The sequence below is a fragment of the Lytechinus variegatus genome, chromosome 19, assembly GCF_018143015.1.
Source record: "Lytechinus variegatus isolate NC3 chromosome 19, Lvar_3.0, whole genome shotgun sequence".
NCBI classification, from domain to species: domain Eukaryota; kingdom Metazoa; phylum Echinodermata; class Echinoidea; order Temnopleuroida; family Toxopneustidae; genus Lytechinus; species Lytechinus variegatus.
Genome location: NC_054758.1, coordinates 1,434,056 through 1,441,840, shown reverse-complemented (window position 1 = coordinate 1,441,840; position 7,785 = coordinate 1,434,056).

Genomic DNA, 7,785 nt, shown 5'->3' with positions numbered 1-7,785 from the left:
CCAGTCATAATGATAGATGAGGGTCGCCAGTCATAATAGTAGAAGGGGTTCGCCAGTCATAATAATGGATGAGGGTCGCCAGTCATAATAATGAATGAGGGTCGCTATTCATAATAGAAGAAAGGGTTCGCCAGTCATAATAATGGATGAGGGTCGCCAGTCATAATAGTAGAAGGAGTTCGCCAGTCATAATAATGGATGAGGGTCGCTAGTCATAATAGTAGATGGGGTTCGCCAGTCATAATAGTGGATGAGGGTCGCTAGTCATAATAATAGATGAGGTTCGCCAGTCATAATAGTGGATGAGGGTCGCTATTCATAATATTAGAAGGGGTTCGCCAGTCATAATGATAGATGAGGGTCGCTATTCATAATAGTAGCAGGGTTCGCCAGTCATAATGATAGATGAGGGTCGCCAGTCATAAGTAGAAGGGGTTCGCCAGTCATAATGGTAGATGAGGGTCGCTATTCATAATAGTAGAAAAGGGTTCGCCAGTCATAATGATAGATGAGGGTCGCCAGTCATAATAGTAGAAGGGGTTCGCCAGTCATAATAATGGATGAGGGTCGCCAGTCATAATAATGGATGAGGGTCGCCAGTCATAATAGAAGAAGGGGTTCGCCAGTCATAATAGTGGATGAGGGTCGCTATTCATAATAGAAGAAAGGGTTCGCCAGTCATAATAATGGATGGGGTCGCCATTCATAATAGTGGCAGGGGTTCGCCAGTCATAATGATAGATGAGGGTCGCCAGTCATAATAGTAGAAGGAGTTCGCCAGTCATAATAATGGATGAGGGTCGCTAGTCATAATAGTAGATGGGGTTCGCCAGTCATAATACTGGATGAGGGTCGCTATTCATAATAATGGATGAGGGTCGCCAGTCATAATAGTGGAAGAGGGTCGCCAGTCATAATAGTAAAAGGGTTCGCCAGTCATAATAATGGATGAGGGTCGTCAGTCATAATAATGGATGAGGGTCGCCAGTCATAACAATGGATGAGGGTCGCCAGTCATAATGGTAGAAGGGGTTCGCCAGTCATAATAGTGGATGAAGGTCGCTATTCATAATAGAACAAAGGGTTCGCCAGTCATAATAATGGATGAGGGTCGCCAGTCATAATAGTAGAAGGGGTTCGCCAGTCATAATGGTAGATGAGGGTCGCCAGTCATAATAGTAGAAAGGTTCGCCAGTCATAATGATAGATGAGGGTCGCCAGTCATAATAGTAGAAGGGGTTCGCCAGTCATAATGGTAGATGAGGGTCGCCAGTCATAATAGTAGAAGGGGTTCGCCAGTCATAATAATGGATGAGGGTCGCTAGTCATAATAATAGATGAGGTTCGCCAGTCATAATAGTGGATGAGGGTCGCTATTCATAATAATGGATGAGGGGTCGCCAGTCATAATAGTGGAAGAGGGTCGCCAGTCATAATAGGAGAAGGGGTTCGCCAGTCATAATGATAGATGAGGGTCGCCAGTCATAATAGTAGAAGGGGTTCGCCAGTCATAATGGTAGATGAGGGTCGCTATTCATAATAGAAGAAAGGGTTCGCCAGTCATAATAATGGATGAGGGTCGCCAGTCATAATAGTAGAAAGGGTTCGCCAGTCATAATAATGGATGAGGGTCGCTAGTCATAATAGTTGATGGGGTTCGCCAGTCATAATAGTGGATGAGGGTCGCTAGTCATAATAATGGATAAGGTTCGCCAGTCATAATAGTGGATGAGGGTCGCTATTCATAATAGTAGATAGGGTTCGCCAGCCATAATAATGGATGAGGGTCGCTATTCATAATAATGGATGAGGGTCGCCAGTCATAATAGTGGAAGAGGGTCGCCAGTCATAATAGTAGAAGGGGTTCGCCAGTCATAATAATGGATGAGGGTCGCCAGTCATAATAGTGGATGAGGGTCGCTATTCATAATAGAAGAAAGGGTTCGCCAGTCATAATAATGGATGGGGGTCGCCATTCATAATAGTAGCAGGGGTTCGCCAGTCATAATGATAGATGAGGGTCGCCAGTCATAATAGTAGAAGGGGTTCGCCAGTCATAATAATGGATGAGGGTCGCTAGTCATAATAGTAGATGGGGTTCGCCAGTCATGATACTGGATGAGGGTCGCTATTCATAATAATGGATGAGGGTCGCCAGTCATAATAGTGGAAGAGGGTCGCCAGTCATAATAGTAGAAGGGGTTCGCCAGTCATAATGGTAGATGAGGTCGCTAGTCATAATAGTAGATGGGGTTCGCCAGTCATAATAATGGATGAGGGTCGCTAGTCATAATAGTAGATGGGGTTCGCGGGTCATTTATATGGATGAGGATCTCCAGTCATAATAGTACATTGTAAAAAATGAGGTGCTAATCAAGCGCTTACAGTGCTTGTATAGTGACTGCCCTGGGAGTGTTGATTTTCTAGTTTAAATGTGAACTAGAAAATCAACACTACTAGTGCAGTCACTATACAAGCACTGTAAGTGCTGAATTAGCAATTCATTTTTACAGTGTAGTAGGGTTTTGCTAGTCATAATAGTAGATGAGGGTCGCTAGTCTTATTAGTAGAAGAGGGTTGCTAGCCATGATAGTGGAAGTGGTCGCATTTCAGAAGGGAACTTTGCTACATAATAGCTGAGGTGGGCGCAAAGCGTGAGAACACAAAAAAGGTGATTTTCAAGCCTAATATGTATTATGTTGTAGTTCAAGAAGGGTATTTAATTTCGAATAAGAGCACATTTTTATTTTGAAAAATGGGATTTTTTTTTAATCATAACCAGCAGGAGCTATTAAAAATGACACCCTTTAAAAAGATAGATTATCTCATGTTATTGACATTACTTTTGTGACCATCCTGAAATGTTTTATGTTGGACTTCAAGAACAGTATTTAGTTTTGAAAAAAGCGCACTTTTCATTTCGCCAAAAGGCTTTTTACTTTTGAAAAAGGGCATTTTTTTTACCTACGGCGATTTTTTTTTTCATCATAACCAGCAGAAGTAGTTAGAAATGATACCCTCCCCTAAAAAATCAAGGAAATCTTCTTTGAATATATGCATTTAAGATAGTGTTGACCTAAACCTGTACCAGAGTATTTTCTAAAAGCCTTTTTTTCAATAGAGGTTGGTTTTTTTTTACAGAAAAATGTCTTTTCTATCTATATTATACTTTTTTTTAGTTGATGTTGAATATGATATGAGCATGAAATTATTCCTTCATATTATATATATCATTTTTTGAAAAGGAAAAAAACCCAAATATTTATTGTTTACAGGACACTCATTTTGTAAAGGATTTGGAAAGAACATATTAAAGGAGTGGGAGGAAGGTTTTTTTCTCATATAAATCATCTAATGCAATGCTATATTATTTGATAAAAACATACAACTTGTTATTAAGAGAGTAAAATGCGATACTGATGGAAACTATGTTGCTTATTTCATTGATATCATTGTATAGGCAAAATGACCCTAAATTTTTTAGGTGTAATAAAATATCTTATTGGACTATGATGATCCTCATAAAATCCTATGTGGTGATTGGAACCTGGTCCAAAGTTTTGAGTCAGTGAGTTAATTTAGTTGATCCATGGCGTCAGTTAAATCCAAATTCAAAATGTTATACTTGGAGACAGTCCACACCATTGAAGCAAAGTAGAAAACATTATTTTTTGATATCTTCAGATATTATTTCTTTGGTTAGAAAATGTGATATTGATTTAGGATATCGTACCGGTCACACAATGATCAGTTTAGAGACTGTGTTAGATGAATGTTTTTACAGTATCTTGATATTGATTGTCTTCATGATAAAGCTTTTGAAACTGTTAGAAAAGAGAAACTCAGATTTATTATTGAATATCAGTTGTTTTGTTTATACACTGTTCATAGGCGGATCTAGGGGCCCGAGGGGCCCGCCCCCAAAAAAAAAAGTAAAAGGGGGAAGAAAGAAAGAAAGAAAGAAAGAAAAGAAAGAAAGAAAGAAAAGAAAGAAAGAAAAAAAAGAAGGAAAAGAGAGGAGAAAAAAGAAGGGAACACAAGAAGAGAAGACGAGTGAATAAAATAAGATGAGGGGAAGCCTAGAAAAATGATTTTTAAAATCCTTAATGTCACTATAAAAAAAATCGCTTGCGCTTCGCGCCCGCATTGCATGTTTGGTGATTTACATATCAATATGGAGATTGAAATATCAAATTTTGAAGTCAACATAGAAAACATATTTCAGCTCAGAAATCGTACTTTCATTATTTTGTTTGATTTACAAATTGATTTTTAAAAGTGCTCTGCAAAACTTTTTGTTTTATGGTCTGAATTTTTTAAAATTTCGGCTCGCGATTCGCGCTCGCATTGATTGTTGAAAATCTATCAACTCACGCATCTTCTTCATAAATCATAAATACAAAAGTGCTTTAAATGTACAGTTTTCAGGCCATAATATTATAATTTCACGCTCTCACATTAGGCTTATTAGGTTAATAAATAAGATATTAATTCAAGAATCAAATTGTACCTTTTTCAGAATGCAATATGACAAGTTTTATCTTGCGCTTAGGAAGAGAAATAAGAAGATATAGTCATAATTTTGATATGATGACATAATGCTCTTGGAATGTCCTGGTCCTATGTCAAAACTCAAAGTAATAATAATGAAACTTTTGAATGAAATTAAAATGTTGAAACTCTTTTTTTTAATGTCATCCATACACACCTCACAATTTTTCCTACAAAGTGCTTGAAATACAGAGCTTAAATTGACCCTTTTCAGATCGGAATATCAAATGTTTTAAGCTCCAGCTTCGCGCTCACTTTATCGATTTTAACGATCAAAAAAGGTATTTAGAAATGCCCACTCAGATTCTAGGTCTAAATCTGAAACACGCGCGCGTTTATTCAGATACGCAGCTTGTGCTCTGTATAAATCATTATCCAGTTTTAATCCACAATATAAAAAATTTGTGCTCGCGCTTTGCGCTCGCAATATCGATGTAGAAAGATATCCAATTACTCATCCTTTTCACGATTTACAAAACATGAATGGAGTGTCCCGTTTTTTAGGTGTAAACAGCGGCGTAACAGGGGTCGGTGGCCAAGGGGGGGGGGGCAAGAGCCAAAAATTTCCCGGTCATATCATGGTATAAACAGGCGCAATGGTGTAATTAGGCGACGATTTCGAAAGGGCAAGACATTGTGTATCAGGCAGAATTTATCTTTAAAAAAAGTCGCGAGAGAGCGATGCGAGCGAGCGATCAAAAATTTTGACATTTTTAATACAAAAATCCAATTTTGTGATAGATTTTGACATGATATCCAGAGAATATATTTCACTCTTCTCTCTTTCCATCCCTTTTGTGTGATCTGTACGCCACTGTTAACAGGATTATTTGCGGCAGTAGCGTGCAGAGTAAACAAAACAAAAATCAAGGTGCGCAGTATGGCGCATGTGCTAAAAAGCTGTTTAATATAAAGTCCCAGCGAGCGAAGCGAGAAAAATCACCTTTTCATGAGAATCTAACTTTGAGATATCTTTTTTTACATGGTAAAACTTTTGGGGACCATGGCCCAATCCTTCCATACTCATATACGGCAGTGCTATGCGGTTGGGGTCTGGGGCGGAGCCCCCGAACTTCTTGATCTCAAAGCCATTTAAACCTCGCAGATTGCCGCTATTTAATCAAATTGCGGGTATATACAGAATATAGCTTTTACACAACACATTTATTCAACAACCCAGTTGAACCAAATATTTTGAGGGGGCAAAACATAGCAATGTGGGGGGGGGGAGTCGCAAGCGAGCAAAGCTAGCTGGAAAAAAATTGCCTATTGAAATTAAATTCTAATTATGTGATAAATTTCTCCATTATATTCAGCAAATAACACATTTCATTGTTTCCATTCATTTCATTATACGTTGTCTCCCATAAATTCTTTATTTCCTCTTGGGTGTTGAACCAAGACCCCCCCGCGCCTGTACGCCAGTGATTGAACGTGAAGCTTAATGTAGGAAGGGTCCCTAAGGGGGGGGGCTAATAAGCCATTTGAAGGTCATAGATGAAGAGCCCCTACTGCTTGGGGTCTGGGGCAAAGCCCCGGTAGCTTATTTTGCATAAAATTTAGCAAGCTAATAGCACAATGTTGTATGCAGTTCCTCTTTCTTCCGCTCTTTATTTTCTATCCTCGTCAGCCCGGTCGTGTTATTATTTTTTATTTCTTGTCCCTTTTCTTTGTTTTCCAATTTAGCTTTGGACTAATTCCATTCTACCTTCATTTCCCGCTATTGTTTGCCATCTTTTAATTTATTTCCCATCATGCTATTGCACTCTATAGGTCTATTTCAGAATGATTTGTTCTTTCTCAAATGTTTTTCTTTCGTTCTTCTTCCCGCTTTCCTTCCTTTTCTATTTCAAAAAATACATTTTTCCTTGTTTTCTTTCCACTTTTACCTTCTCTTTCCTTTTCCTCCTTTCCTTTCTCTCTTTCCTTCCCTTTCCCTTTCTTTCTCCATCCCTTTTATTTTTCCCGGTTTTTTTTTTTCCCGGTGAAATCCGCCGGGAGCAGCTTGCCCGCTGCCCCCCCCCCCCCGCCGTTACGCCACTGGTGTAAATCTCGAATTTTTCCGCTTGCACTTCGCGCTCGCATCAATTGTTTACTTACATACTTATCCTTTTTACGATGACAAAAAGTGCTCAGAATTTCGTTTTTCAGGTAGAAATGTCAAAATTTTTAGCTCGCGCTTCGCGCTCGCATTATTTGATTATTGAAATATATAACGTTCTTAGGCTAACTGCAAGCAGCCGTTAACAGATCATTTTTTATTACATCAAAACGTATATATTAAAAATTTCTGCTCGCGCTTTGCGCTCGCTATATTAAAGGTCAAGTCCACCTCAGAAAAATGTTGATTTAAATCAATAGAGAATAATCAGACAAGCACAATGATGAAAATTTCATCAAAATCGGATGTAAAATAAAAAAGTTATGACATTTCAAAGTTTCGCTTATTTTCAACAAAATAGTTATATGAACGAGCCAGTTACATCCAAATGAGAGAGTCGATGATGTCACTCACTCACTATTTCTTTTGTTTTTTTATCGTTTGAATTATACAATATTTCAATTTTTCGAATTTGACGATTAGGACCGTCCTCGTTGCGTGAAGCACAAAATGTTAAAATAATGGAATTCCAGGTGTTCAGGGAGGAATGAAACTTCATTTCACAGACAATGACGACAAAATAAAAATATTTCTTATTTCATTTAACAAAATACAAAAGAAATAGTGAGGAGGTCAGGAGGTGATAATGTGAAATATGTAAAATAAAGGGGGAAATCTAAAAATATGTGTACAAAACAAGTGGAGAGTTGTCCACAAAATCAGCCATTCAGTCATTTCTGCTCGCGCTTCACGTTGTAGTAGTTATTCATTTGCATGCACATCTTTTTCAGACAAAATACAAAAGATTTCCAAAAATTAGCTCGTGCTTCGCGCTCACATTATATAAATAGATATATGATATTGTCTATAAATGTTTATTCATAGGAATAAAGCTAAGAAGTGAGTATTAGGATTACCCCTTCAAAGAAACCAAAATCATCTTCGAGTGGCTGATCGGGAAAATATGTCTGAAAAAATTCCGCCCCCCCCCCTATTGGCGAAGGCTAGATCCGCCCCTGCTGTTGATGGAGTTGAGAGCAGCGACTATATTGTATGTAAGAAGAGAGAAGAGAAAGAAGAAAGTGTAGAAAAACCTCGAAATTGAAATACTTAACTTAAAAAACTTCTAGACC